Below are 25,269 nucleotides of genomic sequence, written 5' to 3'. Positions count from 1 at the left end.
TCAAGGTAACTACAGATCACCCAGCTTTCCTTTCATTACCTGGGGTTTACAGGCACGAGCGAGTGCTTTAGCACAGCTCCTGGCTGTAAAATGATTTAACCCCTTCAGATGGATTTACTTCGTGGGACGTGACAGATCATCTGAAGGTATGTATATTGTTGGTTTATTATTTTTCAAAGCGAGGGTCTTCAGGTGGATTGAGAGAGCAATAAAATATTAAAACAACCTGTGTGTTTATTTCATTAAAATACTTTTTAATAATGTGTGTGTGTTTTTTTAACCCTTTCATACAATTGGATTAATAATGGATAGGTGTCATAATTGACGCCTCTCCATTATTAATCTGGCTTAATGTCACCTTACAATAGCAAGGTGACATTAACCCTTCATTACCCCATATCCCACCGCTACACGGGAGTGGGAAGAGAGTGGCCAAGTGCCAGAATAGGCGCATCTTCCAGATGTGCCTTTTCTGGGGTGGCTGGGGGCAGATGTTTGTAGCCGGGGGGGCCAATAACCATGGACCCTCTCTAGGCTATTAATATCTGCCCTCAGTCACTGGCTTTACCACTCTGGCGGAGAAAATTGCGCGGGAGCCCACGCCAATTTTTTCCGCCATTTAACCCTTTATTTTAGAAGCTACGGCGCCCAAATTTTGCACATACACACTACTAACATTAAACCATGTCTCATATCCTGTCGGGTTTGGGAAGGAGAAATGAAAAGCCGGCAATTAAATTACCGGCTTTTCACATATATCGCGCTGAATTAAATATAAATACAGAATATATATATATGTGTCTCAAAGACATATATATATATATATATATATATAAATATATATACTGTATATATGTTTTACCGAACATTTGAGCACATAAATCCATTAGATGTCGGTTTTGCAAGCCTGCGAGAAAATATCGCAGTACGGATGCCATACGGATTACATACGGAGGATGCCATGCGCAAAATACGCTGACACACCCTGCCTACGGATGACATACAGATCACTATTTTGGGGACTTTTCTGCGTATTACAGCCGTAAAAAACGGACCGTATTTACATACGCTGAGTGTGAGGCCGGCCTAACACAATAAGAAAAAGTATCAAAGTAGAATATATAGAGATTGAGAGTAGAAATTTGACCATTGCACAATGTATAAAGGTTTCAAAAAATTACCCAAGTGGTCTGTATCACACATGCTGAACGAGACCGTGATGGGGACCGGACAATACATAGAATAGGCAGAGATAGGGAGTATAAGTTTCACCATTGCGCAATCTGAAAAGGTTTCAAAAAGTACAAAACAATACTCACGTGGGGTATACATAGATGAACACTAGGTATCTGTTGCAAAAGCAGCAGGAGGAGGAGTTGATTTCCTGAACAAAATGGTTTTGGATGGTAAGGGATGGACATTAAGACAACTTCCAAAAAAAACCATTTGGCCTGCATTTACATAGCGTTGCTGTCATCCATAGGGCTTAGAAAGTTGCCGTAACTCCAGCCCTTGTTGAATTTTAGAAGAGTCAGCCTGTCTGTATTTTCCGTTGACAGCCGTGTGTGCCTATCCGTTATGATTGCACCTGCCAAACTAAAAACCCGCTCAGACAACACACTCGCGGACCACGCGTGAAGCTTGGACAACAAATAGTTAAAGGTCACTGAAGAAACAGGAAGATCGCTGGTATGGTCACTTAAGTAGTCCTTCACCATCTTGGTCAACTTCTCCCTCCTTGTCATGGTTACACCTAAAGATAGCCCTTGCTGATTGGACGGTCTCATGAAAATGGCCCAGTTGGTGGACATTCCCCCCTCCCCGAGTTACACCTTGTATTTGTGGTGCTCCCCTGTAATCCTTGTGGGCGAAAATTACCTCTGCCACCAGCATTGTCTGAGGGTAATCTTTTGAGCAAGTCTTCCACTAAGGCCCTCTGGCATGCATGCACTGAAAATGGCATGCCTGCCTCCGACATTAGAGAAGCAAATTTCTCCTTGTACCGTGGGTCAATAAAGGTGCACAGCCAGTATTTCATGTTGGACAAAATGTGTTTCATGCAAGGGTCTTGGGAAAGGCATCTGGACATGAACTCTGTCATGTGTGGTAGACTACAAACATTCAGTGTCCTCACGAGTAACAACATTAACCATCCTCTCCTCCTCCTCTTCAGGCTATCCATGCTGGACATGCATGAAGCTGGGATTGGTAGTCCCCTCTGTAGCACAGAGCAAAAAATCCTGTTCCTCCTCACCCTCCTCCTCCTGTTCCTCATCATCACCCAATGTGGCCTGATAAAACTGTGTGAGGCTGGGCTGTGTGGTATCAGCCACTGTGCTATCTTGCTCCATAGCCACCTGCTCTGCATTCAAAGCTTCTTCTTTCAGATTCTGCAGCGAACGTTTTAATAGACAGAGCAGTGGGATGGTTACACTCATAATAGCATCATCAGCGCTCACCATCTTGGTGCATTACTCAAAGTTTTGAAGAACCTCACATAGGTCAGCGATCCACACCCGCTTGGCAGTTGTTATGTGTGGGGGCTAAGTATTACTCTGACAGGCATTGAGAAGCTGGAATTCAGACATTGCCTTCTGCTGCTTATTAAACCTTGCCAGCATATGAATGGTCGAATTCCAGCATGTGGTCAGGTCACAAATCAGTCGTTGACAAGGCAAATTAAAGCGCTGCTGCAGTGAAACTAGACCAGTGAAAGCCTGAGATGACTTTCGGAAATGTGCGCTGACACGGCGTACCTTGGCTAGTAGGTCAGGCAAGTCAGGGTATGTTTTTAAAAACCGCTGTACAACCAAGTTCAGCACGTGGGCCATGCATGGAACGTGTATCAGCTTGCGGAGTTTTAAAGCTGCCTCCAAGTTACGCCTATTATCGCACACAAACAGACCTGTTTGGAGGTTCAGCAGGGAGAGCCACTGATTGGTCTGTTCTTTTATGCCTTTCAACAGCTTGGCTGCGTTGTAAGCTTTATCACCTAAACAGATGAGCATCAGCAGAGGGTGCTACAGCTTTGCCAATATGCCAGAATAAGGTGAGAGAGAGAATGTTTTAAGGAATTTTTATTACTGCAAAGTCAAAAGTTTACATACACTAAGATTACTATACCTTTAAACAATTCTGGACTGCCCATATGATGATTTCATGTGTTTGGAAGCTTCTGGTTTTTTTTGCCACCATCTGAGTTAATTAGAGACACACCTGTGGATGTATTTTAATGCACACTTGAAATATACTGCTTCTTTGTGTAGCAACATGGGAAAGTCTCAAGAAATTAGCCAAGATATCAGGAAGAGAATTTTGGATTTGCGCAAGTCTGGCTCATCCTTGAGTTACAATTTCAACATACCTGAAGGTGCCTCGTTCATCTGTACAAACAATTATATGCAAGTACAAACAAGATGGGAATGTCCAGCCATCATACCGCTCATGAAGGAGACGGGTTCTGTGTCCCAGATATGAATATGCTTTGGTCTGACATGTGCATATCAACCCAAAGACAAAAGCAAAAGACCTTGTGAAGATGATGGCGAAAGCTGATAACATTGTGTCAATATCCACAGTGAAATGAGTACTGTAGCAACATGGGCTGAAAGGCCACGCTGCCAAGAAGAAGCCATTACTCCAAAAGAAACATTAAAAAGCCAGATTAATGTTGGCAAATGCACACAGGAACAAAGACCTTAATTTTTGGAGACGTCCTATGGTCTGATGAAACTAAAATTGAACTTTTTGAGCATAATGACCATCATTACATTTGGAAGAAAAAGGGAGAAGCTTGGAAGCCTAAGAACATCATCTCATCTGTGAAACATGGGGTGTCAGCATTATGTTGTGGGGTTGCTTAGCTGCAGAAGGGACTGGTGCACTACACAAAATAGATGGCATCATGAGAAAAGAAGATTATGTGGCAATACTGAAGCAACATCTCAGTACATCAGCCAAGAAGTTAAAGCTTGGGTGAAAATGGGTCTTCCAAATGGACAATGACCCTAAGCATACTGCCAAAATGGTAACAAAGTGGCTTAAGGATAACAAAGTCCATGTTTTGGAGTGGCCATCACAAAGCCCTGATCTCAATCTTATTGAAAATTTATTGCAAAGCTGAAAAGGCTATGCAGAAGGGTTGGTGACTTACATACATCATACTAAAATGCTTTAAAAGAGGTCTTAAAGATGGTACCCGTACTTTATATTGGGAAAACCTGGTGACAGGTTCCCCTTAACCCCTTTCTGCCAGCTGACGGAATAGTACGTCAGCTGGCAGATCCCCTGCTTTAAGGTGGGCTCCGGCGGTGAGCCCACCTTAAAGCCGGGACATGTCAGCTGTTTTGTACAGCGGGAGCGGAATCGCGATCCGCCCGCGCCCATTAACTAGTTAAATGCCGCCGTCAAGCGCCAACAGCGGCATTTAACTGGCGCTCCCGGCCGCGTGGCCGGAAGTGCTTGCACCGCTGACCCCCGTCACATGATCGGGGGTCAGCGGTGCATTGCCATAACAACCAGAGGTCTCCTTGAGACTTGTTGATGGCCGAATGCTTTGAGCGCCACCCTGTGGTCGGCGTTCAAAGTACACGACCATTTCTACTACATAGAGGTGATCTGTACTTCACCTCTATGTAGCAGAGGCGATCGTGTTGTGCATGCTTCTAGCCTCCTATGGAGGCTATTGAAGCATGCCAAAATTAAAAAAAAAAGTGTTTAAAAATATAAAAAAAATAAAAAATATATAAAAGTTTAAATCACCCCCCTTTCGCCCCAATCAAAATAAAAGAATTAAAAAAAAAATCAAACCTACACATATTTGGTATCGCCGCGTTCAGAATCGCCCAATCTATCAATAAAAACAAAGGATTAACCTGACTGCTAAATGGCGTAGCGAGAAAAAAAATCAAAACACCAAAACTACGTTTTTTTGGTCGCCGTGACATTGCATTAAAATGCAATAACGGGCGATCAAAACAACGTATCTACACCAAAATGGTATCATTAAAAACGTCAGCTCGGCACGCAAAAAATAAGCCCTCACCTGACCTCAGATCACGAAATATGGAGACGCTACGGGTATCGGAAAATTGCGCAAATTTTTTTTTTTTTTGAAAATTTTGGAATTTTTTTCCACCACTTAGATAAAAAATAACCTAGACATGTTAGATGTCTATGAACTCGTAATGACCTGAAGAATCATAATGGCAGGTTAGTTTTAGCATTTGGTGAACCTAGCAAAAAAGCCAAACAAAAAACAAGTGTGAGATTGCACTTTTTTTGCAATTTCATTACACTTGGAATTTTTTTCCCATTTTCTGTTACACGGCATGGTAAAACCAATGGTATGGTTCAAAAGTACATCTCGTCCCGCAAAAAATAAGCCCTCACATGGCCATATTGCCAGGAAAATAAAAAAGTTATGGTCCTGGGAAGGAGGGGAGCGAAAAACGAAAACGAAAAAACGGAAAAAGCTCCGGGGTTGAAGGGGTTAAAGGCAAATTTCAGATATGCATAAACTCCTTTAAATTGGTTGTCAATTACTCAGAAAATGCCTTCCCAATCACTATTTTTTGCCCTTATAAAATAACATCTATACTCAACTTTGATACAGGCGCCCTTCCATTAGTGTTGGTTCTCTCGGGGCTCGCGTGACATTATTATGTCACATGATTCCTGTGTCACGGGGGTACTGGGTAGACTACAGCTGATTACCCAGGCCCCTGCAATATCCCTCAGACTAGGGAAACCCTGTCTGTCCCTCTCCCAGAGTTTACACTGAAGGTGTGCATGTCTGGGCCGCCAGGCCTGACCCTGACTCCTGTTTCAGTACTACGCTGAAACCTCCACCCGCCACCCAGTGATAAAACCTCACACCAACCCCTACAGAAAGCACAGACAGGGAAAACTAAAAACGCACCACGCTGCAGACACATAGGAAAACACTATAATGTGCACAGGGCAAAACAAATACAAATATAGGAAAGAGAAATATGACGAAGGATAATACACCACCAGATACGATATTTCCTCTCCTAGACCACCACTCCAGACCGAGATCACCAGGTACAAGACACAAGCTATAATCGGCGACGCCCAAAGTTCAGCAGAACTATTTAAAGGCAGTGGGCGAGACCCAGCCTCCAATCCGAGTACCAGCTAGATTAACCCCCGGACAACCTAGATGAAATCTAGCCGGCGCCACTGAGCGCATAGTGCACGAATGCGGAATTACCGCTGTCTGTCGGACGCCCTAGTGTGAATAGCGTCCGACATGACAGTACCCCGCCTTCTACGAGGGACCCCAGGGCCCTCACGACTTATAGGACCCGGCTTGTCCAGATGGCGGCGGTGAAACAAACTGACCAGCCGGTCCGCATGAATGTCCGAGGCTGGTACCCAAGACCTGTCCTCCGGCCCATAACCACGCCAGTGTACCAGGTACTGTAATGTGCGGCGCACTAATCGAGAGTCAACCACCTTGGAGACTTCAAATTCCAAATTGCCATCCACCAAAACTGGAGATGGCGTTGGCATCGTGTCCACGGAACCCACCACCTTTTTTAACAACGATCTGTGGAACACGTTGTGTATCTTATAAACCGTAGGAAGCTCCAATCGGTAGGCTACTGGGTTAATGATGGCGGCGACCCTAAATGGAACAATAAACCTTGGACCTTATTTCAGGGATGGTATTTTGAGTTTGATGTTTTTTGTGGACAACCACACCCAGTCACCCACACTCAGGTCCGGACCTGGCACACGTCTACTGTCAGCCACACGTTTGTACCTAGCACCCACACTCAGCAAGCGCTGTTTAACTCTCCTCCAGACAGATGACAGTTGTGCTCCTAGCTGGTCCTCCTCCGGGACGCCAGCAGAGTCCCCCTGATGCAGAGTAGAAAATTGAGGATGATGCCCGTAAACACAAAAGAACGGGGACTCCCCAGACGATTCCTGGCGGTGATTATTTATCGCAAACTCCGCCATAGGAAGGAACTTCGACTACTCCTGATTGTCAGAAACAAAGCAGCGTAAATACTGCTCTAAATTCTGGTTCATACGCTCGGTCTGACCATTTGACTGAGGATGAGACGCCAAAGAATGTGATAACTTGATCCCCAGCCGTGAGCAAACTGCTTTCCAAAATTTTGCCACAAACTGAGTACCTCTATCAGACATAATGTCAGATGGAACCCCGTGAAGTCTGACCACCTCCTGTACAAATACCTGAGCCAGAGTCTTAGCATTAGGCAACGAAGGTAAGGACACAAAGTGAGACATTTTTGAGAACCGATCAACAACCACCAAGATGACCGTGTTCCCAGCTGAAGAGGGCAAATCTGTAATAAAATCCATGGAGATCTCCGTCCATGGCCTACTGGGTACCCCTAGCGGATGTAAAGTGCCAGCAGGACAGGAGCGAGGCGTCTTAGCCCTAGCACACGTGGTACATGCTGACACGTACGAGACCACGTCCTGTCGGCTTTTGGGCCACCAAAACCGACGCGACACCAACTCCAAGGTACCCCTAATCCCTGGATGGCCAGCCAGGACAGCATCATGATGCTCACCCAACACCTTTAGGCAAAGATGGAGCGGTACAAACGATTTGTTAATGGGAAGCTCTAGTGGTACTTACTCCTGAGCCTCGGCAATCTCAGCCTCAACCTCTGTCGTGAGAGCCGAGACCTCTACACCTTTTTGGAGGATGGGTACCGGATCTTCCTGAGGCTCTGCCCCTGGAAAACACCTGGATAAAGCATCCGCTTTAGTGTTCTTAGACCCCGGTCGGTAAGTAACAAAAAAGTTAAACCGCGTGAAAAACAATGCCCAGCGAGCCTGCCTGGGGGACAGACGCTTGGCTGACTCCAAATAAATCAGGTTTTTATGGTCGGTGATAACTGTAACCTGGTGGACCGACCCCTCAAAGAAGTGTCGCCATTCCTCAAAAGCCAACTTGATAGCCAACAATTCCCTGTTGCCGATATCGTAGTTACGTTCGGCGGGCGATGGCTTCTTGGAAAAGTAGGCGCATGGATGCAACTCGCCCAAATATGAGCCTTGTGACAGCACCGCCCCCACTCCAACCTCAGACGCATCGACTTCCACGGTAAATGGTTTCAATACGTCCGGTTGCACCAGAATGGGGGCCGAAGCAAAACTGTTCTTAAGAAATTCGAATGCGCGCACAGCAGCCTCAGGCCAGGCGGAGAAATTGGTACCCTTTTTCGTCATGTCAGTAAGCGGTTTAGCAATGGTAGAAAAACCTTTGATAAACTTCCTATAGTAGTTAGAAAACCCAAGGAACCGCTGAAGCGCTTTTAGGTTATCAGGCCATTCCCAACTCAGCACCACTTGCACCTTAGCGGCGTCCATTTTAAACCCTGAAGTGGACACAATATAACCCAAGAAAGGCAACTCCTGAAACGAAAATACACATTTCTCAAGTTTAGCATAGAGCTTATTCTCTGTGAGAAGCTGTAACACCTGCCTGACATGCTCTAAATGAGTATCACGGTCGCATGAATAAATGAGAATGTCATCTAAGTACACAATAACGAATTTCCCCAAAACATGCGAGAACACATCATTTATGAAATGTTGAAATACTGCAGGCGCGTTTGTCAACCCAAATGGCATCACCAAATTTTCAAAATGACCCTCAGGAGTATTAAAAGCCGTCTTCCACTCATCACCTTGACGGACTCTTATGAGGTTGCACGCCCTCCTGAGGTCAAGCTTGGAGAACCACTTAGCACCAGCCACCTGGTTGAACAAATCCGGTATAAGTGGCATAGGGTATGGATCACGAACCGTAATCTGGTTTAACTCCCTGAAATCCAGACACAGGCGTAGTCCGCCATCTTTCTTTTTAACGAAGAAGAACCCCGCTGCCACAGGCGAGGACGAAAGCCTGATGTGCCCTTTGCTCAAACACTCAGCAATGTAGTCCTTTAAAGCTTACCTCTCAGGACCAGAGATGTTAAACATCCTAGCTTTAGGCAATTTGGCCCCAGGTTTAAACCTGATAGTACAGTCATAGGAGCGATGTAGTGGCAATTCTTAGCAACCCTTCTCTGAGAAGACATCCGCGAAATCCAGCAGTGACTCAGAAATGCTAGGAGTCACGGCGGACACACATGTGGCCAGGCAATTCTCCTGGCAAAATCCGCTCCACTGGATTATGTCCTGAGTTTTCCAGTCAATCACCGGGTTATGCAAAGATAACCATGGAAAACCCAAAACCATTTGTGCAGGAAGATTACTGAGCACCCTACATGTAACCTGCTCGAAATGTAGTACCCCAATGTGGAGTTTCACTTCAGCCACAAACTCAGTAATTTCCCCCTGTGGGAGAGGAGCAGCATTGATGGTAACCACCCGGATAGGATGAGGCACTTTTTGCGACCCGGCCGTGCGCGCAAACTCCTCATCAATGAGATTAGTGGCCGAAACACTATCCACAAAAACAGTGATAGGCAGCTCTCTGCCAGCGACCATAACCCTGGCAGGGAGCATACATTGAGAGACCTGTTGTGAATTCTGCTCTTGGGCTCCCTCCGGGGGTTATAAGTGGTAGCGCTGCTGTCTTTGGATCGCAGCATTCATCAGGTGTGTCCACTTATTGCAATTCTGACTGGGCTATTTAGTCTTGCTTTACCCTTTAGTCAGTGCCAGTTGTCCATTGTTTCCTGGAGGATTCACTTCCCTGCCTGGTCTCTCTTGCTTTGCTGTACCTTTCATCAAAGATAAGTTCTGGCTTGTTTTTTGCAGTCCACATGCTGTGGGCCTGATTGTTCAGTGCTTTTCTATGTTTTGTCTTTCCAGCTTGGTCTATATAAGGATTTGCTCAGCCAAGCTGGTATCTCTGGAGATGCAGATATACCCTCCATGTCTTTAGTTAGATGTGGAGATTTTGTATTTTCTGTGGTGGATATTTTCTAGTGTTTTAATACTGACCGCATAGTACCCTGTCCTGTCCTTTCTATTTAGCTAGAGTGGCCTCCTTTGCTAAATCCTCTTTTCAGTCTGCGTATGTTATTTCTCTCTCCTCTCACAGTCAATATTTGTGGGGGGCTGTCTATCCTTTGGGGATTTTCTCTGAGGCAAGATAGTTTTCCCTTTTCTATCTTTAGGGATAATTAGTCCTTCGGCTGTGTCGAGATGTCTAGGGAGTGTTAGGTACATTCCACAGCTACTTCTAGTTGTGGTGTTAAGTTCAGGGTCTGCGGTCAGTACAGGTACCACCTTCTCCAGAGTACGTCTCATGCTGCTTCTAGGCCACCAGATCATAATAGTACAACTGGCCAACAATGAGTTAATTGCATCTCAAAAGAAGGGAAGGAAAGTGCTGAGCTATTTTTTTTTCTGTAGTCTGTTGTGCCTTTTCTTCCCTCTTTGCCTCTGGGTGGCTCAGGAGTTCGGCGCTGGCATGGATGTTCAGGGATTGGCTTCTCATGTGGATCAACTTGCTGCTAGAGTACAGGGTATTTCCGATTATATCGTTCAGACTCCGGTTTTAGAGCCTAGAATTCCAACTCCTGATTTGTTTTTTGGGGACAGGTCCAAATTTTTGAGCTTTAAAAATAACTGTAAACTGTTTTTTGCTCTGAAACCCCGTTCCTCTGGTGATCCCATCCAGCAGGTTAAAATAGTCATCTCTCTGCTGCGCGGTGACCCTCAGGATTGGGCGTTCTCCCTGGAAGCTGGAAAGCCTGCTTTGCTTAATGTAGACACATTTTTTCAAGCGCTAGGGTTATTGTATGATGAACCTAATTCAGTGGATCATGCTGAGAAGACCTTGTTGGCCCTGTCTCAGGGTCAAGAAGCGGCAGAATTGTATTGCCAGAAATTTAGAAAATGGTCTGTGCTGACTAAATGGAATGAGGATGCCTTGGCTGCGATTTTCAGAAAGGGTCTTTCGGAATCCTTTAAAGATGTTATGGTGGGGTTCCCCACGCCTGCTGGTCTGAGTGATTCTATGTCTCCGGCCATTCAGATTGATCGGCGCTTGCGCGAGCGCAGAGTTGTGCACGCTGTGGCGTTGTCTTCCGAGCGGAGTCCTGAGCCCATGCAGTGTGATAGGATTGTGTCTAGAGCCGAACGACAAGGATTCAGACGTCAGAATAGGTTGTGTTTTTACTGCGGCGATTCTGCTTATGTTATTTCTGATTGCCCTAAGTGTATTAAGAGAATCGCTAGTTCTGTTACCATCAGTACTGTACAACCTAAATTTCTGTTATCTGTGACCCTGATCTGCTCGTTATCGTAATTTTCTGTCATGGCATTTGTGGATTCAGGCGCCGCTTTAAACTTAATGGACTTAGAATTTGCCAGACATTGTGGGTTCCCCTTGCAGCCTTTGCAGAGTCCTATTCCTTTGAGGGGCATTGATGCTACACCGCTGGCAAAAAATAAACCTCAGTTTTGGACACAGCTGACCATGTGTATGGCGCCAGCTCATCAGGAAAATTGTCGTTTTCTGGTGTTGCATAATTTGCATGATGCTATTGTGCTGGGTTTCCCATGGTTACAGGTGCATAATCCGGTATTAGATTGGAAATCTATGTCTGTGACTAATTGGGGTTGTCAGGGGGTTCATGGTGACGTTCCTTTGATGTCAATTTCCTCCTCCCGCTCTTCTGAAATTCCTGAGTTTTTGTCAGATTTCCAGGATGTATTTGATGAGCCCAAGTCCAGTTCCCTTCCACCGCATAGGGACTGTGATTGTGCTATCGACTTGATTCCAGGTTGTAAGTTCCCTAAGGGCCGACTTTTTAACCTGTCTGTGCCTGAACATGCCGCCATGCGGAGTTATGTTAAGGAGTAGTGTTGAGCATTCCGATACCGCAAGTATCGGGTATCGGCCGATATTTGCTGTATCGGAATTCCGATACCGAGATCCGATACTTTTGTGGTATTGGGTATCGGTATCGAAACAACATTAATGTGTAAATTAAAGAATTAAAATAAAAAATATTGCTATACTCACCTCTCCGACGCAGCCTGCACCTTACCGAGGGAACCAGCAGCGTTGTTTGCTTAAAATTCGCGCTTTAACTTCCTTACGCGAAGTCCCGGCTTGTGATTGGTCGCGCGCCGCCCATGTGGCCGGGACGCAACCAATCACAGCAAGCCGTGACGTAATTTCAGGTCCTTCAGGATTTTAAAATTACGTTCCGGCGTTGTGATTGGTTGCGTCGCGGTCACATGGGCGACGCGACCAATCACAAGCCGTGACGTCACGGGAGGCTGGACACGCGCGCATTTTAAAATGCGCGCGTCTCCTGCCTCCCGTGACGTCACGGCTTGTGATTGGTCGCGTCGCCCATGTGACCGCGACGCAACCAATCACAGCAAGCCGTGACGTAATTTCAGGTCCTTCAGGATTTTAAAATTACGTTCCGGCGTTGTGATTGGTTGCGTCGCGGTCACATGGGCGACGCGACCAATCACAACGCCGGAACGTAATTTTAAAATCCTGAAGGACCTGAAATTACGTCACGGCTTGCTGTCATTGGTTGCGTCCCAGCCACATGGGCGGCGCGCGACCAATCACAAGCCGGGACTTCGCGTAAGGAAGTTAAAGCGCGAATTTTAAGCAAACAACGCTGCCGGTTCCCTCGGTAAGGTGCAGGCTGCGTCGGAGAGGTGAGTATAGCAATATTTTTTATTTTAATTCTTTATTTTACACATTAATATGGTTCCCAGGGCCTGAAGGAGAGTTTCCTCTCCTTCAGACCCTGGGAACCATCAGGAATACCGTCCGATACATGAGTCCCATTGACTTGTATTGGTATCGGGTATCGGTATTGGATTAGATCCGATACTTTGCCGGTATCGGCCGATACTTTCCGATACCGATACTTTCAAGTATCGGACGGTATCGCTCAACACTATTAAGGAGTCTTTGGAGAAGGGGCATATTTGGCCATCTTCTTCACCATTGGGAGCAGGTTTTTTTTTGTTGCCAAGAAGGATGGCTCTTTGAGACCCTGTATTGATTATCGCCTCTTGAATAAGATCACGGTCAAATTCCAATACCCTTTGCCTTTGCTTTCTGATTTGTTTGCTAGGATTAAGGGGGCTAGTTGGTTTACTAAGATTGACCTTCGAGGGGCATATAATCTTGTTCGTATTAAGCAGGGTGACGAATGGAAAACTGCGTTTAATACGCCCGAAGGCCATTTTGAATACCTTGTGATGCCATTCGGGCTCTCTAATGCTCCATCTGTGTTTCAGTCCTTCATGCATGATATATTTCGGAATTATCTTGATAAATTCATGATTGTATATTTGGATGATATTTTGATTTTTTCGGATGATTGGGAGTCTCATGTGAAACAAGTCAGGATGGTATTCCAGATCCTTTGTGATAATGCTTTGTTTGTGAAGGGGTCTAAGTGCCTTTTTGGAGTACAGAAGGTTTCTTTTTTGGGCTTCATTTTTTCTCCCTCATCTACAGAAATGGAATCCGGTTAAGGTTCAGGCCATTCATGATTGGATCCAGCCCACTTCTGTGAAGAGCCTTCAGAAATTTTTGGGCTTTGCTAATTTTTATCGCCGTTTCATTGCCAACTTCTCCAGTGTGGTTAAACCCCTTACCGATTTGACGAAGAAGGGCGCTGATGTTACGAGTTGGTCCTCTGCGGCTGTTTCTGCCTTTCAGGAGCTTAAACGCCGATTTACTTCTGCCCCTGTGTTGCGTCAGCCGGATGTTTCTCTTCCATTTCAGGTTGAGGTTGACGCTTCTGAGATTGGGGCAGGGGCCCTTTTGTCTCAGAGGAATTCTGATGGTTCCTTGATGAAACCATGTGCCTTCTTTTCTCGAAAGTTTTCGCCTGCGGAACGCAATTATGATGTCGGCAATCGTGAGCTGTTGGCTATGAAGTGGGCATTTGAGGAGTGGCGACATTGGCTTGAGGGGGCCAAGCACCGTATTGTAGTCTTGACTGATCATAAGAATCTGATTTACCTCGAGTCTGATAAACGGCTGAATCCTAGACAGGCCCGATGGTCCCTGTTTTTCTCCCGTTTTGATTTCGTGGTCTCGTACCTTCCGGGTTCTAAGAATGTTAAGGCAGATGCCCTCTCTAGGAGCTTTTTGCCTGATTCTCCTGCGGTCCTTGAGCCGGTCGGCATTCTGAAGGAGGGGGTGATTCTTTCTGCCATCTCCCCTGATTTACGACGGGCTCTTCAGGAGTTTCAGGCTGATAAACCTGACCGCTGTCCAGTGGGGAAACTGTTTGTTCCTGACAGATGGACTAGTAAAGTGATTTCGGAGGTTCATTGTTCTGTGTTGGCTGGCCATCCTGGGATTTTTGGTACCAGAGATTTGGTTGGTAGGTCCTTTTGGTGGCCTTCTTTGTCGCGGGATGTGCGTTCTTTTGTGCAGTCCTGTGGGACTTGTGCGCGGGCCAAACCTTGCTGTTCCCGCGCTAGTGGGTTGCTTTTGCCTTTGCCGGTCCCTGAGAGGCCTTGGACGCATATTTCTATGGATTTTATTTCAGATCTTCCGGTTTCCCAGAGGATGTCAGTTATCTGGGTGGTTTGTGATCGGTTTTCTAAGATGGTTCATTTAGTAGCTTTGCCTAAATTGCCTTCCTCTTCTGATTTGGTTCCGTTGTTTTTTCAGCATGTGGTTCGTTTGCATGGCATTCCGGAGAATATTGTGTCCGACAGAGGTTCTCAGTTCGTTTCTAGGTTTTGGCGAGCCTTTTGCGCTAGGCTGGGCATTGATTTGTCTTTTTCTTCCGCATTTCATCCTCAGACAAATGGCCAAACCGAGCGAACTAATCAGACTTTGGAAACTTATTTGAGATGCTTTGTGTCTGCTGATCAGGATGATTAGGTGGCTTTCTTGCCATTGGCTGAGTTTGCCCTTAATAACCGGGCTAGTTCTGCTACCTTGGTTTCACCCTTCTTTTGTAATTCTGGTTTTCATCTTCGTTTTTCTTCGGGGCAGGTTGAGCCTTCTGATTGTCCTGGGGTGGACTCTGAAGTTGACAGGTTGCAGCAGATTTGGGCTCATGTTGTGGACAATTTGGTGTTGTCTCAGGAGGAGGCTCAGCGCTTTGCTAACCGTCGTCGGTGTGTTGGTTCCCGGCATCGGGTCGGGGATTTGGTCTGGTTGTCTTCCCGTCATGTTCCTATGAAGGTTTCTTCCCCTAAGTTCAAGCCTTGGTTTATTGATCCTTATAGGATTTCTGAGATTATCAATCCGGTGTCTTTTCGTTTGGCACTTCCGGCCTCTTTTTCCATACATAATGTTTTTCATAGATCTTTGTTGCGGAAATATGTGGTGCCTGTTGTTCCCTCTGTTGATCCTCCTGCCCCGGTGTTGGTTGAAGGGGAGTTGGAGTATGTGGTTGAGAAGATTTTGGATTCTCGTTTTTCGAGGCGGAAGCTTCAGTATCTTGTCAAATGGAAGGGCTATGGCCAGGAGGATAATTCTTGGGTTGTTGCGTCCGATGTTCATGCTGACGATTTGGTTCGTGCCTTTCATTTGGCTCGTCCTGATCGGCCTGGGAGCTCTGGTGAGGGTTCGGTGACCCCTCCTCAAGGGGGGGGTACTGTTGTGAATTCTGATCTTGGGCTCCCTCCGGTGGTTATAAGCGGTAGCGCTGCTGTCTTTGGATCGCAGCATTCATCAGGTGTGTCCACTTATTGCAATTCTGACTGGGCTATTTAGTCTTGCTTTACCCTTTAGTCAGTGCCAGTTGTCCATTGTTTCCTGGAGGATTCACTTCCCTGCCTGGTCTCTCTTGCTTTGCTGTACCTTTCATCAAAGATAAGTTCTGGCTTGTTTTTTGCAGTCCACATGCTGTGGGCCTGATTGTTCAGTGCTTTTCTATGTTTTGTCTTTCCAGCTTGGTCTATATAAGGATTTGCTCAGCCAAGCTGGTATCTCTGGAGATGCAGATATACCCTCCATGTCTTTAGTTAGATGTGGAGATTTTGTATTTTCTGTGGTGGATATTTTCAAGTGTTTTAATACTGACCTCATAGTACCCTGTCCTGTCCTTTCTATTTAGCTAGAGTGGCCTCCTTTGCTAAATCCTGTTTTCAGTCTGCGTATGTTATTTCCCTCTCCTCTCACAGTCAATATTTGTGGGGGGCTGTCTATCCTTTGGGGATTTTCTCTGAGGCAAGATAGTTTTCCCTTTTCTATCTTTAGGGATAATTAGTCCTCCCGCTGTGTCGAGATGTCTAGGGAGTGTTAGGTACATTCCACGGCTACTTCTAGTTGTGGTGTTAAGTTCAGGGTCTGCGGTAAGTACAGGTACCACCTTCTCCAGAGTACGTCTCATGCTGCTCCTAGGCCACCAGATCATAACAGAGACCACAATGGAAGATATGCATAAACTCAGATTAGTCTCCTCCACACCCTCTGAGCTTAGTAGTTTTCCGCCGATGCGCTTTTTCTTAGGTAACAGAGGACAAGCATTTACATAATGCCCATCTTTACCACAGCAAAAACAGGCTCCCTGTTTTCTGAGCGAGGGGACTCGAGGATGTGACACCCCTGCGATTTGCATAGGCTCCGTGGGCTCACCTGCAGCAACCTCACGTGCACCTACGCCTTCAACCAAAGTGTGAGAACAAAACCAGGCAACATATTTGATACAGGAGGGGTGAAAGCACTAAGTAGTGCAAAGCAACCCCCCACCAAAAAAGGGGACCAGCTCCATGAAAGACATTGGGAGAAGGAGAACAATAGGAGACAATAGGTATTTAACCAATGAGAAATACTTTATTAAATAGCATACAGGTTACATGCTTAGTAGCAAAAATGTACATAAAAGCATTGAATAAGTGAATACAGTGCTCAAGGAGGTTTAAAAAGAGAGTGGAGAGAAACCCACCGGTGTGCGCTGTGAACGGAGACTACTACATAGGTTTACCATATATATGGTTTGCTGCTGTGAATACAAAATTACCTATGGTGGCAGTAGAACGCCATGTGGCATAAGGATAAAGAAGTACAGGTTGCAGCACTTACCAGTAGAGAAATCCGAAACAGGGCACACCGGATGGGGTCCACAAAAACGCGAATGGGGCGTTGACATCCGGAGGAAGTTAGAGAGCAGCCGCAGCCCCGAGAGAGCTGGCACCATCACTGCTGGAACAGCATCTGCACTGGAGATGAGTATAAGTGTTATTATTTTGGAAAGGAGAAACATGATGACTGAGAAAGGGTTGTCCGAGTAGCGGACAACACCTTTTAAACTAAAAATATAATTTCAATACACTGAATGTTGTATTGACTTCAAAATAGCAATCCATATAAAAAAAGAAGACAGCGCCACATCGATCAGTGAAAAATAACTTACAGATTTAATCTGCCATCTGCGGCGACGTTTCGGTATAACAACCTTTATCAAGCACAGTCTGACACATGTTCCAACCACCATTATATACTTCAAGCACCACCCCCCATTCCATAATCCACCAATGGGAGTGAAGCACCATGATAGAAAATCCACAAATACATATAAAAACATTTAGACATACAAAAAATATAATACCAATACACAGACAATAATACTATATCATCTAACAAAGGTATACTAGCCCTGATCGCTAAAAAGCTAAAGAACCAGCCCTCTACAATGCAATCAAAATTCCCCATATAGCATTATAAACAAACCGCAATCCTCCAATAGATCTACAGCATCCCATGTAACCAGGAAACAAGCCCACCCTCCGAATGATGTCATAACGACCGTAGTCCAATCTGAAGTCGATCCTGAATCAGGTGAACACGGAGGTGGAGGAGATTACTGCGCAAGTCCTGTTCATAGATCTCCACTGCGCATGACACATAGAGTATCCAGGATATAGTTCAACCCCCAGCATATTGCCATAGTGACCGTCGTCCAATCAGGTTCTCGGTTGTCCGTCACATGGCCACAGGAGTAAAATAGGTTACTGCGCAGGTCCAACTTGATCTCCCCGTGCATAGAAAAAACAGCGTCCAGAGGGATCCATATATATAATGCCACTGCGCAGACTCACCATCTTCAAACAGTGCTCGCTTGATCAGATATATCAGGACATCAGTACATGTGTCCCACACGGCTTCCATGCGCTAGCGATTGTGGATCCACTATAGCTCCTCCAAAATACATGGTAATCCTGCATACAAGTCTATTAAAAAACTGAGACTCATGAGAAAATTGGGGAAGACACCTGCATATTGTACAGCACGAATCACCTAGGCATTATATCTAAACTGTGACATAGCATATCTACACAGATACCCCAGAAATAACCAGCCCAAATATCATAACGGTGACTCAGGGCATCCATATCATATAAAACACAACCTCCCAAAGCTACATGAATCTCTCTATATATGCTAATTAACCCCTTCAGTATAAACCAAGCATAATGAACTAAAAAGGTACATCATACGTGGCTACACCAAAAAGTACAACTGCTCCCCTGGAAAAGAGAAGAATAACAAAATAACCAAACTGGAACCCACTAATCCATATTCCACATCTTGGTTACTAAACATCGGGGGAATAATTAGTCATATGCATTACAATAAACCAAAAAAGGGCTGGTCTAACCAATATTGATATAAATACAGCATATAAATACAACATAAAAAAGGAAACTTATATAATTGTGAAAAATATATAAAAAAATGGTTAAAATCAATATACCAGAAGAATACTGCAAGAAATATAAAAAGACCACTAGAGACAACAACTTTGCTGGTACTCCAAATTCATCCCCCTAGGGTATAGGGTATCTAGCTCAAAAATCCATTTTAATTCTTTCCTTTTCAGAAGGGTAATGCGATCACCACCACGTCGCATCACTGGTACATCATCAATCACCCTATACCTCAATTGGTTGACCGAATGTCCCTTATCATGAAAGTGTCTTGGTACAGGTAAGTCCAATAATTTAGTCCTGATCGTGCTTTTGTGCTTGCTAATTCTCGCTCTGACCTCCATTGTGGTCTCCCCCACATAGAAGATACCACAAGGGCAGGTCAGGATATACACAACAAAACTGCTCCTACACGTATACCGTCTCCTGATGTCATATCTTTTACCGGTATAGGGGTGGCAAAAGAAGTCCCCCTTGAGCATGTTACTGCAGCAAGCACAACCCAAACACGGAAAATTGCCAAGACTAGGTCGACTCAGTGTTGTTTGTAAATCTCTCTTTGAGCTGCCAATGTCAGAAAAAACTAGTTCATCCTTCAGGTTTTTATTCCTCCTATATGAGAATAGTGGAGGTGTTTGAAATTCAACAACACTGGAGTGACCCTTATTCAGCAGGGACCAGTGTTTCCGTATAATGCCCGAGACCCTCGAACTCATGTTATTTATGTGCTCACAAAAGGGATCCTTTTGTTAGTCTCAACCTTATCCTTTGGAACCAAAAGGTCCTCACGTCTGGTAACCAAAGCCTGTTGCTTATATTTCTCAAGGTCAGCCCTAGGGTAGCCCCTTGATAAAAATTTACGGCACATTTCCTCCAATCTCCCATCAACAGAGGTTTCACAAGACACAAACCTCCTCACTCTCAACAGCTGACTCCAGGGCAAAGACTCAACCATCTTACGCGGATGCTCACTGGAGAAGTAAAGAAGATTGTTCCTATCCGTCTCTTTAACGTACAAATCAGTGTGTAAACACCCCCCAGTCTTGTAAACACAAGTATCTAGGAATTGGATCCTGTCCTGAGAACACTCCATGGTAAAACCAAGGCCAGGATGGACACTGTTCAGCTGGGAAAGAAAGGATTCGAGTTCATTCCTATCACCATCCCATACCAGGAAAATGTCGTCGATGTAGCGTCGCCAACCCCTGACATGGCACCAAAACCGTGAACTGTAAACGTATTCATCCTCCAGGACGGCCATATAGATATTAGCATAAGTGGGGGCCACATTGGACCCCATGGCCGTCCCGCGGCGCTGCAGGAAGTAGTCATCACCGAAGAGAAAAAAATTCCTCCCCAGGATGAACTCCAGCAGCGCCAGGATGAAGCGCGTACAGCTCGGGGCCATGTCGGAGCCGGCGAGCGCCACACCGACGGCATACAAACCTCTGGCATGCTCGATGGAAGTATATAAGGAGGACACATCAAAAGAAACCAACCACGTGGAATCAACCACATGTATACCTTCCAGGGACTTGATGAAATCACTTGTGTCCCTTACATATGAGGGAGCAGACACAGCATAATCTCTGGATTGGACTATGCAGCTGGGTTGACCCCCTGGCACTGACGTGCGCTACTAAAAGGCCTATGGAAGCCATATGGGTATAGGGTGCGGTTTAATGACTTTTTTGGATTTCAAAATAGCAATGTCATGCCTTTATATTCAAACCATTGATTCTGTGTTCTGTGGTCAAAGTCTCTTTCTGCTGAGACACAACAGATTCACCTTTTCTTTTAGAGTGTTAGTTCTGTTATCTTTGTTTCTGTCGGTTTTGGGTAACAGGTGTTTTTCATTTACTCCATTTGTCTGTGTAATCACCTTTTGGGTGCGGCTTTAAAAAACTACCATGCTGGTGTTTCCTGCTGGTGATAGACTTTGATTCATTCACTGTGCTGTAGTTTGTCTTGGTTGCAGTTGTTTTGTGTAAGATTCCTTTATTGCTTAGGGCACTGCTATTCTAGTGATCCAAGGAGCTGCTAAGGACATTCAAGATAAGCCGTCATCGAGTGGGAGTGCCATTGCATTCTCCTTGGATGTCAACCTTCGCGGTTAGGCAGGTACATACCAGGGACGGAGAAGGGCTTTTTCCTAGTCTTATCAGGGACCTGTCAGTTTCACGTATTTGTCTTACTGGTTTGCACGTTACCTGTGTGCATGTGCTTTGACAGTCATAACAGTAATGGAGGGAACACTACGAAGTTGATTCACAACCATTAATATTTTAACACATCTACTTTTTCTACAGCGCTTCATGACATGTCAGTTCCTGTACCACAACATATTTACTAAAGATACAAAATGTACAAGCAAAGAGAAAATGCTATACAAGAGTTATTTTAAGATTTCATTCTTGTTATTTTATAATTGCCATGTATCAGTAACATTGAAATGTTAACCATTTAATCACTGATAATGTACCAGACTGTTGTCAATGTAGCACAAAATAACAAAGGTGGTGTAATAAACTTTAATCAATTTGATTAATTAGATTAAACAGAATCAAGTTATGAATAAATGACATTTCGCAGTAATACATTATTAATGCATTTCATATCTCTGCTTTCTTCTCACCTATTCTTACCATTAGGAAAAGAGATCAAGGTGAACCACATTAACCCCTTCACCCCAAAACCTGTATCACCTTCCTTACCAGCCACATTTTATAACTCTGATCAGTGTCACTTTATGTGCTAATAACTCTGGAACGCTTTAACAGATCTCACTGATTCTGGGACTTTTTTTCGTGACATATTGTACTTCTTGATAGTGGCAAAATTTGCTAGATATGACTTGCGTTTATTTGTGAATAGATCAGAAATTTGGCAAAAGTTTAACAATTTTCAAACTTTCAATTTATATGCCTTTTATGTCACATAAAATAGTTAATAAATAACATTTCCCACATGTCTACTTTACATCAACACAATTTTTGAAACTTTTTTTGTTAGGAAGTTAGAAGGATTAAAAGTTGACCAGCGATTTCTCATTTTTCCAACAAAACTTACAAAACCAATTTTTTAGGGACCACATCACAATTGAAGTGATTTTGAGGGGACTATATGACAGAAAATACCCAATAGTGACACCATTCTAAAATCTGCACCACTCAAGGTGCTCAAAATCACATTCGAGAAGTTTATTAACCCTTCACGTGCCTAACAGGAATTAATGGAATGTGGAAGGAAAATATTTTTTACAAAAATTTTACCTTAGACCCATTTTTTTTTTATTTTCATAAGGATAACAGGAGAAAATGGACCCCATTTTTAAAAAAAAATTCTCCTGAGCAAGCCAATACCCAATATGTGGGGGAAAACTACTGTTTCGACACTCTGCAGGACTCAGAAGGGAAGGAGCACCGTTTGACCTTTTGAATACAAAATTGACTGGAATTGAGAGTGGATGCCATGTCGCGTTTGGAGATCTCCTGATATGCGTAAACAGTTGAAACTCCCCATAAGTGACCCCATTTTGGAAACTAAATCCCTGAAAAAACTTATCTAGATGTGTGTTGAGCACCACAAACACCCAGGTGCTTCACATAAATTTATAACGTTGAGCCAAGAAATTTAAAAAAATCACATTTTTTCCTCAAAAATGTTTTCTAGCCCCAATTTTATTATTTTCACAAGAGTAAGAGGAAAAAATGGACACAAGACTTTAATGTGCAATTTCTTCTAAGCACGCCAATACCCCATATGTGGAGGTAAACTACTGTTTGGGTGCATGGCATGACACGGAAGGGAGGGAGCATCGTTTTGAGCACAAAATAGGCTGGAATCGTTAGCAGACATCATGTTGCAGTTGGAAAGCCTTTGATGTGCCTAAACAGTGGAAACTCCAACAAGTGATGCCAATTTTGGAAACTAGATCCCTCAAGGAATGTATCTAGATGTGTGGTGAGCACCTTGAATCCCTAGGTGCTTCATAGAAGTTTAAAATGTAGAGCCGTGAAAATAAAAAATTCTAATTTTTCCCACAAAAATGTTGCTTTAGCTCCAAATTTGAAGGAAAGATGAATGAACAAATGTACTGAGACATTCTTGATAAAAATCTACTGTCATCTACTAATATGATGAAATGAAATGAGGGTGGACATTTCAGGAAGAAAATTTCGTAGACAACTAAATTAGAAAATTTAAGGATAGTAACTCTGATCAATTCATCCACAGTAGAAATGCTAGAATGGCACAGCGGCAGCCAGCCATGGGCCATGTATGAGGTATCAGGGTCTGGGCCAGCATTTAGATGGACCAGTGTAGGCCTGCTGTGCAGGGAGCCCTGATTCCTCATGCAACAGCTCAAACTACTTTTCTGTTCAGCCACACTAAAGTGGCACAAATTTCAGCATCGTAAACTACTATAGTTAGAAACATTTAAGGATAGTAACACAGGTAGTTGACTGAAAGTAAGCGCAGGCCTGCCGGTCCGGGAGCCCTACTGCTACAGGCAACACACATGAAGGAGACCCAACTAGGAGTCCAAACATTTAAAAAAAATATTGCCACACACTACTAAAGTGGCAACACTTTCCCCAGAGTAGAAATAATATAATGGGGCTCTAAAACACCCCTTCCACTACAGGCAACCCACCAGATGAATACCCAACTTGGAGTTTCCACATTTCAAAAAATTATTGCCATACACCACTAAAGTGGCATCAATGTCCCCAGAGTAGAAATAGTATAATGGGGCACTGACACCTCTTCCAGTACAGGTAATCCATCAAATGGAGACTCAACTTGTCTCCACAAACAAAAAGTAGTTTGTAACTAGAGATGAGCGAATATCTTTGGCTCCCTCCTTATTCGGCAAGCTATAGCGCTTACCGAAGATGCTGCAGTGGGAACTCGGATAATCAGGTGTCCGGCGCCACAGCTGCATGTATTGCAGCTGTGTGACAGTTACAACACATGCATGGAGAGGCTGTGTGTTGTGAGCTGTGGCGCCGGACACCTGATTATCAGAACGATCTAGGTATCTGGGTTCCTGCTGCAGCTTCTTCGGTAAGCGATATAGCTTGCCAAATAAGAAGGAAGCCGAAGATATTCGCTCATGTCTATTTGTTATATTAGCAGCAGTAGCAAGAGCAGGCATAGAAGCCACAACAAAGGTGTCACAGACTACAATAACGCTAGATAAATGTACCAAACTAAAAACTACACCATCGCCTAGTTTAACCAGTCTGGGGCTGGGGTGCAAAAGTCATTGGAGATCCATGACTTGTTCATCTTGATGAAAGTTAGGTGGTCTATACTTTCAGGGGACAGACAGATGCGCTTATCCGTCATGACCCTACCAGCAGGGCTGAAGACACGTTCTGAGAGAACACTGGCTGCCGGGCAGGACAAAACCTCCAAGTCGTGGCAGGCGACCTCAGGCCACTCTTCCATTTTTGAAGACTAAAATGCAAAAGTGTTCAAACCCCCCTGATGGGATTGATATTGATCTCGAGATACTCCTGCACCATCCTTTCCAGTCGTACACTATGTGACAGACTTGTACTCTATTCTACTGGTGCATGGGTTGGTCTAAAAAATATGTGAAAAGACTCACAGAAATTGCTTATGCCACTTACACTGTTGCTGCTAATGTTTTTGCGTTGACAACTGGACATTCCTGAGGTTGGAAGTCTAGAACTGCGATGCACACTGTGTGACTCACTGTTGTCTTGGGGAAAACCACTCTTCACATTGTCTACAAGCGTGTTTCGATACTCCAGCAAGTGTGTGTCCCTTTCCAGGGGGTGAAGCATCTAGCAAAATTTACTCCTGCACTGTCGATTTAACAGAGTGGCAACCCGGTAGTCAGCACTATTTCTAACCCTATAAAATGGGCTTCATGTTGCAGCAAGAAGGTGCTAATGTGTCGGGTGCTTCCATGAGGTCCAAGTCCATGGTGTGTTGGTGGCAAAGTAACATTTAAGCTTGCTTCCTCTGATCCCTACTGTCAACCACAGAAAGCAGAGAGGGGATCATTATCCTCTTCATCTCCTGACTGTTGTGTGCCCATCACCTCTTCCTCCTCGTCCTCCTCTATTTGTTACTCGGCTCCTGAACCTTCACTAGCAGTTTCTCTGATACCATGAGCCCCCCTCAATCACTGTAATCCACCCTCCCATGGCACACACCTGTGCAACGACAATTTGGAACTTTGAGATATTGTTATCCCGCACCCTCCTCTTCTTCCAACTCTTCTTCTGGGACTACCACCTCCACCTGAAGATTATTGAAAGTGTGCTCCAGCATGTAGATGACCGGAATGGTGATGCTGATGACTTCATCATCAGTGCTAACCATCTTAGTAGCCATTTCAAAACTGTGCAGAAGGGTGCAAAGGTCCTTAATATGTGCCTACTGCACAAGCGTGATTTGCACCATATCCAGACTGCGTTGTCTCAGGATATGCAAAAGGACATACTGTACCAGGGCTCGTCACTGCTGCCACTGTCACTGCAACATGATGATGAATTGGAATTCCACTGTGTCTGCACATTGCATATCAAACAGTTAACCGGTAGGCCGAAAGACCTCTGTAGCCATGCAAGTCGACAACCTGCATGGTGTGAACAGCGC

The sequence above is a fragment of the Ranitomeya variabilis genome, chromosome 3, assembly GCF_051348905.1.
Source record: "Ranitomeya variabilis isolate aRanVar5 chromosome 3, aRanVar5.hap1, whole genome shotgun sequence".
Lineage (NCBI taxonomy): Eukaryota > Metazoa > Chordata > Amphibia > Anura > Dendrobatidae > Ranitomeya > Ranitomeya variabilis.
The sequence above is the reverse complement of the archived record's forward strand: the minus strand, read 5'-3'. Positions refer to the sequence as shown.